A 10,052-nucleotide genomic window follows, 5' to 3' on the forward strand; every position below is an offset into this window, starting at 1 on the left:
ACAAGCACACAATAACCACACAGGCTAGGAAGTGAAAGCCAGATGATACGTTGAAAATTCATCACCTACAATGTTGTCACAATCTATTGGGAATATTAACACCTGTACTCATCAGTGAAAAAACAACTTAAACTAAAAATCGTTACCATATTCATCCCCTTCTTTGCAACTTGGAAAATGGCAACACAGTTAAACAAAATAAAATGGCATTAAGAAAGATACTAGCGGACTTCCACCTAGCTTGATCCTCTTTAAATAATATCTTTTTTCCCGACTTTCTTACTATTCATAATTCCCAGAAGATTTTTGCCAGCAAAATCTATTTCTTCTTTGATCATTTCAATCGTCTGATTACTGTCAGACCCTGCATCATCGCGTTTGATTTGCATATCCTTGTTGTCTTCCTCATCAGCATCAGTTTGCACTTCTGGATTTTTACATGGGAGTCATCTATATGATCAAACTCATCTTCGTAGACTTTCTTACATGTGGTGGCCAATTCAAACAACTCTCCCTTTGACAGCGATCACTTTTTCCTCCTTCCTTCAAATTCCGCTAGCTCTTCGACAACACGAGGAAATTTCCACTGCTCAACCACATGCTGAACATCCTAAACAAGTTTTATTACAACTGGAATATGTCAGAAATAATAAACACCACATAAAATTTGTAACGTAAGATGCAGTATTTAAATACTAAACATCTGATGAAAAGAACAAAGAAATATTACAACCACTCAGAAGCGAGGGTTGAAAACTTGATTTATATATAGGTCCCGATTGCAACCATCCAGTTTCAGTCATGGAAAAATATGGCATTTTAATTTGACATTTAGATTTCTAGTTTAAAAATCAGGAAAAAGTGATAAAAGTTTTTTTTTTCAGAAAAAAGATAATAAAACAAGTGAGGAATACATTATCATGTAATGTCAGGGCACACTAAGGAATGAAGTCTGCTGTTTTAGCATCTCTGAAACCAAAGATCAAAACAAAGGTTGCTAAAACTTAAGTCCAATTGAATTAAAAATGGCTTATATACAAACCACCCCACCCCTTCCTTTCAAAAATTATGGAATCAAGGCTCCATAAATGACTTTGGTGACAATGGCAGTCAACTGGGATGATGACATCAACAGCCATCAACCTCAAATAAAGGTAACAGATCAGTTCTTACTAGTTAATCCCTTCTGCCAAATTCTACTATGGATTGACTACTAAGAGAGTTGCAGAAGCACATATTCTTATGCAGCACAAACAGCAGCAAAAATGGTACGATCAGTTATGATTTAACTAGTAAATCCAAGAAAATCAGCAAAGATAGCTCAGAATTTCAAAGGAACCCAAAAGATTTCAGGGGAAAAAAACTCAGAGATTTAGATGTTCCTGTTCCACAGGAAACTTTAGGGAGTACAGCATCCATGTTGCAAAAAAAAACTGAGCAGAGGAACCACAGAGAATAACTCAAGAGATTGGCAAAACTCAAAATAATAGTCCATTACCTTGCCTAGTCTCAGTTTGCTTGCTGCATTTTCTCCATGGTCTTCCAGCATGCATAAGATTCCACTCAACGTCAATAAGCTTCTTCTGGTGGTAACACTCAGATTTCCATTCCTAGGATGATCAAAGTTGATATCATCAGGACATTGTCACATTTTTCGGGTGTCAAGAATAGCCTACTAGCTGAAAAAGATATTTTCATTAAAGATACAGTGCAAAAAACTGCTAAATGACTTTGCTTGTGCATATAGCACGCCTAATAGTATATTATCATTATCATCCAGTCTTCATGGTGTAACTGTGTAAATCTGCGTGCTAGAATAGATTACTACTTACATCAATAAACTAATAATCCAAAAGAAGCTAAGTAACCAATCTAACCATCAAAAATGATCCCTACTTATTGGATCAAAGCCTATATTATTGGTGACATTTTTTGAGATCATGTAACCAAAGAAAAAACCTTCAAATTTCCCACTACCTGAGAATAGTCTAAACAAAGAGCAACGATGACAAGGTTTTATATAGAAAATCACATTTAGCTCTCAGTAGAAAGTATAAGCAAAAGAATAAAATCAGAATATGGTCTCGTAAAACATCTACTTTTGCAGAAATAGCACATAGCCCATCAGGAATGATTCCAAGTTGCTTTCCTCTTGAGAGCCATGGCATGCTATTCTAGTTGATTTTGGATGATACAATGACAATTTTAATCTTTGTTCTAGATTTTTTTTCAAAAATAATCTAGCCGAACCTGATAATAACTTGAATGACCATTATGGTGTTGCCAGGTACAAAATATGTGGTGTTATGAATCCTGAAGTAACACTTAAGCATCTTGCTTACAGCATCTTTAAAAGATCTTGTCTGTTAAGGAATTGATTAACTATATCGTACTTCGACTGAATTCTTGAAATCCAAACGTACAAAAAAAAAGAGGAAAAACATGTACAACCAAGAAAATTGCTATGATCACAAATTCAACAGCAGCACAGATAGGGATGTTGCAACTGAAAAATAACAAGTTAGGATACTAACTGCGGAATAGCTTTTTCGATGAAGAATAGCTGTCAAGTAATATATGAAACTCGTTGCGAAGTGAAAATCAACTTTTGACATTTCAAGGATTAGAAAAAGCGGGAGACATGCATAGGAAGGCAAAGGCATATGGTGCAACATTTAGCACAAGATTGACTCCATAACAATCAAGGGAGTCATTTCTATACCAAATGGTTTGTCGATCAAGTTCTTTGCTTTCCAAAAGTATGGCAAAACACGACAACTACTATATAACAAAAATACATGGAAGTGGAATACATAAAAGGGGCAAAGCAAAAGAACTGTAACAATTGAGATTATATTGCCACAATCGACTTCGACTTATCTAAATTTAGGAGTATTAGGAAATGCAGTGCAATCTAAGTCCAATCAGGTCAATATTCTGCTCCCATCTCTAATGTTTGCGAACACTAGAAAGGATAAAGTCTTTTCAATGGTTGTACTTATGTCATCCAAAATCCAGTCGACATTACGTATGATATTATGGTCCCTTCGCAGGACAACAGCATTCCCAGCCCAATCATCAAATGGATGGATGATCACTGGCTAAAACTTCTTCCTTTAGAAGGGCATGTGTCTGGTACAGTTGCTAATCAATTAGCCTACACATATAGGATCAAAGCAGGCAGGTATGAGAGTTCCCCGTTCTATCTCCAATAGGTTCTTGATAAACAACTGCACAAAAGATGCCTCTATTTATGTTAAAACTTTGAAAATTGTCCAGTAACCCGCCGAATTCACCACCAGAATCATGCTATAACGAATATTTTGATGCGAATTTCCACTCTCCCATCTTCAGAATCTACAAACTTGCTGCAATATCAACATGCTAGATTAAGATCATAATTCCACCAACGTTGTTTAGCCATGAACGAGGCATAGTTGTTTGGAAAATGGAATCCAATGCCCTAAAAAAGAAAGAAAGAAAGAAAACATCCGAAGACCAAAGCCCCATCCAATAATAGTTAGGGTGAGTTACCCTGGCTCGTAGGAACTGCCAATTATTTCTAGGGCTGGCTCATTACAAGGAGGGATTCTTGTGATTCCAATGACACATGAAAAGGGGCAAAAACAAAAAGGAAAAAGGCAGAGATTATCGAACTGCCGCTGGTGATTTGGCAAAAGAAATTTCAAGAAATCATCGGAAAAAGAGAGAGAATACCTACGAGCGAGGGAATGGGTGGGTTGCAACTTGCAATCCAAGAATCCCACTAACCGATCTCACGTAACGGCGAAGAGGAGAGCAGCTCGTCCAAGCATCATCAACAAACGGGAGCCTCCAAGCCTGCCATAATATTTAATGCCATTCGCTTAATCGCCTGCCATAATATTTAATGCCCTTCGCTTGATCGCCTGAGAGCGGATCCAGGCGAGCGGTTCGATGCGGAGGCGCGGACCAAGCAGCTGTAAACGGGTACCGGATGTGACATGATTTGGGTCGGGTTTACCGGAATCCCGTGAGCTGATATTGGGGCCGTGGGCCGGGCCGTGGTAACGACGATTTTTTTTTTTTTTTTTTGGAGAAATGCTTTGTGGACGACGGGCGGTGCACACCGCACAGGATAATTGGCTTATGCATGAGATTAAGATGCGGCATCTAAAAAAAAATTTCCTCTTCCGAACCTGTACATGGGCTAATCATCACGGGCGGTGCGTACGATGCTGCACCGCCCGTGGGGCACAGATCATTTCCCCTTTTTGGTTATGATCACTGATTCACAGCCCACATCAATTAAAAAGCCTCCTTGGTTTAGCGAGGGAGAGGTCCAGGCTTTAACAACATTATAAACTAGCTTATAATCCCATATGATATAATTTTTTTATATTACATTCATCAGATCCATCTTGTTCGACTCCAACGTCTGATATGCCACAGCATTCAAATCCATCTCCATTGCCTGCCTTCCGTCATTGATCAAGATCAGAAATTTTTATTCTACTCTATTGTCGCGAGATTCTTTCTTTGATCTCCTGATCTTCACATAGCCATCGACCAATTTTTTGATCTTCTCCTCAACTATGATATATATTATTTTTTACTAAAATATATTATTTTTATTAAAATAATTTATTTTATTAAAATATATTATTTGTTAATATATCTGTATTAAATAAAAAGGAAAAAGAAAAAATCTGGCCATTGAAGAAAAAAAAAATTTTGTTATCCAATTCCGTACTTCTCAGGCAACCTCGCCTCCCCTCCACTTGCGTCCCAAGGATCCTGATAGGATGGCCAGACGATGGCTGATGGACCCACACCCCACAAAATGTCATGCTCCTACAATAATAAGCTCTCAAAGCCTCAAGGGACCAACTCATACCTTTCATCTTTCTACTAGATGATGGCCGACGATAGTCTTATCTTTCACCTTTTTCTCTATTTTTTTCCTCAGAAGTCTCAATTGGGTGGAGGTGCTGGCCCGGTCCCGAGAGAAAACCCCAATCAGAACCTAAGAAGCCCTCCGATCTCCCTCAAGTACTCTTCTCCCAAATAGAAAAAGAAGTAAAATGAAAAAGATGAAAGGTGGCAACAAAGCATCGCCGAGGGAGCGATGGAGAACCTCAAAGTCCTCGAAAGCGAGGCTGGTGCGGTCGGGATGGATATCGCCAAATAAGGAAGCTTCGACAATGGCTCTTTTTCGGACCATCTCTCTCGACCCCAACCTAGTGCTCTCCTCCCCCACCACAGCCTCTACCGCCCCCTGACTCCCCAACCCTTCTGCCTCCCTCTCCTCCGTTACCCTCTCCCCGCAAGCTCTTGCTAGCACTGTGATGCTGGCGGCATTGGAGGCCACGTGAGGTCCGCAGTGCTGATGCGGTTGGAGCCGATTCTAATCGCTCCAGCGAGGGCCGTGCGTGAGACATCCTGGTCGCTACCCAAACCATCTCTCTCGACCCCAACCTCCTACTCTCCTCCCCTATTGCCACTTTTGTTGTCCCCGTCTATCCGACCCCTTCACCTCTCACTGTCACCGTCGTACCTCATGCGCCTGCCAGCATCGTCCTCCTCGTAGCACTCGTCAAGCCAGAGCCTCCGGGCCAATCTGGGCCTTTCCGCCGTCCTCTCCCTCGAAGATGATGGGCCAGGACATGGCCTGCGCAGCGGCCATGTGCTCCCGCTCCTTCGGGATCAAAGGTACGAGGAAAAGATCGATGGAGAGGGAAAGAGACAGTTGGAGGGTGACAAAGGCCTTTCTGTAGCTGGGTTTGGCAACAAGGAATGGCTGCACTTAACAAAACACGTAGCCATTCTAACACGTGCCTCCCTCCCATTCTTCCCAAAGCGCCACGTGTTAAATGAAAGGTTCCCGATGAGGAAGCCTCCATTTATGTGTGTGTGTGGGCGCGCACAAACATACAAACATACAAACATACAAATATATATATATATATATATATATATATATATATATATATATATATATATATATATATATATATATATATATATATATATATATATATATATATATATATATATATATTTGTATGTACATACACACATATACATATACATACATACATGAATATATATATACATATACATATATACACATACACATATATATACATATATACATATACACACGCACAAACATACAAACATACAAATATATATATATATATATATATATATATATATATATATATATATATATATATATAGATAGATACACACACATACATATACATACATACATAAATATATATATACATATACATATATACACATACACATATATATACATATATACATATGTATATGTATATGTATATGTATATGTGTGTATGTATATATAAATATATATATATATATGTATGTATGCATGCATGCATGTATGCATATATATATATATATATATATGCATACATGCATACATACGCACACACACATACACACAGATATATATATATATATATACAAATATATATACATATATATAAATACATATACAAATACATACATACATACATATGTATGTATGTATGTGTGTGTGTGTGTGTGTATGTATATGTATGTATGTATGTATGTATATATCTATATGTACATATATATATGTATGTATGTATGTATGACTTCGATCTCGACTTCGATTCTGACTTTGACCTCATCTTTTATCTTGACTTCGGTTTCGGTCTCGATTCTGACTTCGACCTCAGCCTTTATCTTGACTTTGGCCTCGGTCTTCATCCTGACTTCGGCCTCAGTCTTGATCTTGACTTTGGCTTTGGCTTTTATTTTGACTTCAGCCTCGACCTTGATTTTGATGCTCATGGGCCTGCAATTTTTTAAAAAAGAAAGAAAATAAAGTAAAAGATGAGAACTTAAGAATCTCTTATCAAGAAAATTTTGTACAAATCTTTTAAAACTTGCTTTCTCTTTCGATTTGGGTTGTATGCCCCTATTATTGGATCTAGCCAGGAGTGCAGATCACCCATGGGACTTTCTTTAAGAAGTCCCCCCAATAGCTTGATGATAGATCTTCATAAGGAGAATGGTTACTGTAACTGCGGTATGGTGGTCTTCTTTCTTTGAGACTCTTTTCTTCCAAATACTCAGAATCTCAAAAGTGGCCAATTTTTTCTTCTCCTGGGAGCCGACAGAGGAGATTTATAAGGCCACCTTCGGTGACTAACATGGAGCATGATTTCTAACCAGAGCTTTTGCCGGTTGGTGTATCTTGGCATCAAGATATCTTGAGGATGCTCTCCTCGACGATATTGTAATAAGTTGTGCGTTCTTCCCCAAAGACGGAGATAGGCGGTACTTCCTCTAGCACTAATCTGTTGAAGATAAAATCCATTCTGGGTCGAAGGTGCTGGAGCGAGACAACGTCCGATGGATCGACGGCAGTCGATCCTGTAAGAAATATTCCCATCAAAGTTAGCTCTGACGGAGAGTCTCTAATGTTCAAGTTAGATTTTTCACAACAGAAGAAAAAAAGCATACATTTTTTAGAGGAAAGGAGGTGTACATTTTTTTGTCCCCATTTTACCTTTAGTTATATAAGGAGCCTGGAGCCATGGGAGAACATAAATAGTCAAAGATATTTTTTTCCATTACACGTCTTCGTGAATTGTGTCTAGCAGTATTGCCTCATGGAATGTGGGGAGCTGCCCATATTTATGGCATAGGCAATAAGTGACAGCTAAATGGTGTGGAGAGCTTACTCCACTCATGATTATCTCCATTTATTAATGAGGTGATGTGACTGGCTATAAAAAGATCTCACGAGGGCCAATGGCTGAAGTTGATAATGGAGGTTGAAGTCAGGATCAGAGTTCGAGGATCGGAGGCCGAGGTGGGATCGACCATGTATGGAGATTGCAGGCCTTCATGGGTCGAAGCAAGATGCAGAGATGCCTCTCCTTGCCATCTTTTCTCTTTTCTTTTTCTCATTTTCTTCTTTGTCTTATTATGCTGCACATGGGAAATAAAATGAAGGAAAAGAGGCAATTAATGTCTCTGCCAGATCCAGTTCAGAAGTCCTTCCTCATATCTTTAACTAATACTAAACTATCTCCAACAGGAGCTTGGGAGAGAGAAAGAGAGAGAAAGACATAAAATCCCTTTTGTCCCTCATGATATTTTTGAAAACTATACCTGATCCGTTGATTTTCTAAGGGCTGAAAGGTGGTGTCATCTCGCAGCAAGTGTAGGGGGCCGTTATCTTTGTTAATGATGTGGGCAGGCAACCATGAAAATGGCGTGGCCTTGTTCATGGCCACCTTTATTATTAAATGGAGTGACATGACCACTCTCTTTAATTGTAGCATGGGGCTTTCAAAGAAGAAGCCACAATCATAGCATCCCTGGGATTGGAGCGCTCCTTGGATCTATGTTCGATATTTGGGTGTCATGCCTAGACCAGCAGTCATGGATTCGACTGAATTAAGGATCGACTGTCGAGACCAAAGCGGCCAGCTGAAGTCAGGATCAACCCCATGAATTACAAGAATGTTTAATAGGTAGGAATCGGTAAGATCCGATGTGAAGCCTTTAATCAAGTTACATTAGATGATTTTCTGAATAAATATCCCACTGTTCTGGGATGGTGTGTCTTCTATTAGGATTGTGCTCATTATCCTTCTTTTGGTATTGTAATAATATTCTTGCATGTTTCCTGTCACGACTCTCCTTCTGTTCTGTGTTTTCGATATAATTGGGGTACCATCCCAACAAAAATCATCTCTCTCCAAAGTGGTAGTTTGATATAGTTACTTACATAACACACAATTAGGCGTAAGAATTGATCAACGATTTTTGAAGAAAAAGCTTGAATCATAACATCTGTTAGATCAGTGCCTGATGAAAGATCAATCAGTCAAAAATCGATCATTTGGTGCTGTCATTCGAAGAGAAAGTCATAAATATAGTGATAAGAAGAGGTTTTTTTTTTTTTTTTCCAGTTGGTACCTGATAAAAGATGATCGCACTACCCCATTTTATCCCATCAGAATCTCGCACAGTAGATGTTAGAGATCTTTTCTCCCCATCGGATGTTTTTGAAATTCATATATAATTTTTAAATTTTAAATTTGATGAGTGTTGTCACTTTATGATGGGATACAACCATTATAGATGGACAATCAAGTGGCTGAAAGTGGGAGAAAGGGCTTGGCTTCTTTTGTATCTTTTCAGCCTCGTATTTTTGGCATAATCGAGGTACCACCCCGAATAATATATATACACACCGAGTCCTTTACCTAAATAATTTTTAAAAAAATTATTTATAAAAATAATATAATTTTTTATTTATTTATCAAATTAATGTAAATCCTATAAAATACCATTCAAAATGACGTTTTATAGTATCCACATCACCATCTCTTTTCCACTCTTTTCCCACGTAGACGACGCAAAAAAAAAAAAACTATTTCAAATGATAATTTTAATTATTAATTTCTAAAAAAATAAAAAAAATAAAAAAATAAAAATTATAATTTTAAATTTAAAAAATAAAAATTTTAATTTTAATTCAAATAAAAAATATCATTTCAAATTACTTTCCATATTTCAAATTAATTTTTATAAAAAAATATCTCAAAAAAAATCTTAAAAAATTAAAAAAATAAAAAATACCATAAAAAAATAAAAAAATAGATATTTTTTTTAAAAAATTAATTTGAAATGGGAAAAGTAATTTAAAATGATATTTTTTATTTGAATTAAAATTAAAATTTTTATTTTTTTTCTATTTTTTTATTATATATTTTATTTTTTTAATTTTTTAAGATATTTTTTTAAAAAAATTAATTTGAAATGGAGAAAGTAATTTGAAATGATATTTTTTATTTGAATTAAAATTAAATTTTTTATTTTTTTTAAATTTAAAATTATAATTTTTATTTTTTTATAATTTCTTATTTTTTATGATATTTTTTATTTTTTTATTTTTTAAGATATTTTTTTGGGATATTTTTTTAAAAAATTAATTTGAAAAGGAGATTGTAATTTGAAATGATGATTTTTATTTGAATTAAAATTAAAATTTT

At 36.5% G+C, this 10,052-nt stretch overlaps 1 long non-coding RNA gene across 1 annotated transcript; it reads right to left on the reverse strand.

Annotated features, from left to right (window-relative positions):
• Positions 1–22: 22 nt before the first annotated feature.
• LOC105040261 (uncharacterized) lies at positions 23–3,921 on the reverse strand. The gene is made up of 3 exons (XR_831083.3): positions 3,718–3,921; positions 1,499–1,610; positions 23–610 (listed from the first exon to the last, which is right to left on the reverse strand). It is a non-coding gene; the product is annotated as an uncharacterized lncRNA (long non-coding RNA).
• Positions 3,922–10,052: the final 6,131 nt, after the last annotated feature.

Source organism: Elaeis guineensis, chromosome 3, assembly GCF_000442705.2.
Source record: "Elaeis guineensis isolate ETL-2024a chromosome 3, EG11, whole genome shotgun sequence".
NCBI classification, from domain to species: Eukaryota; Viridiplantae; Streptophyta; class Magnoliopsida; order Arecales; family Arecaceae; genus Elaeis; species Elaeis guineensis.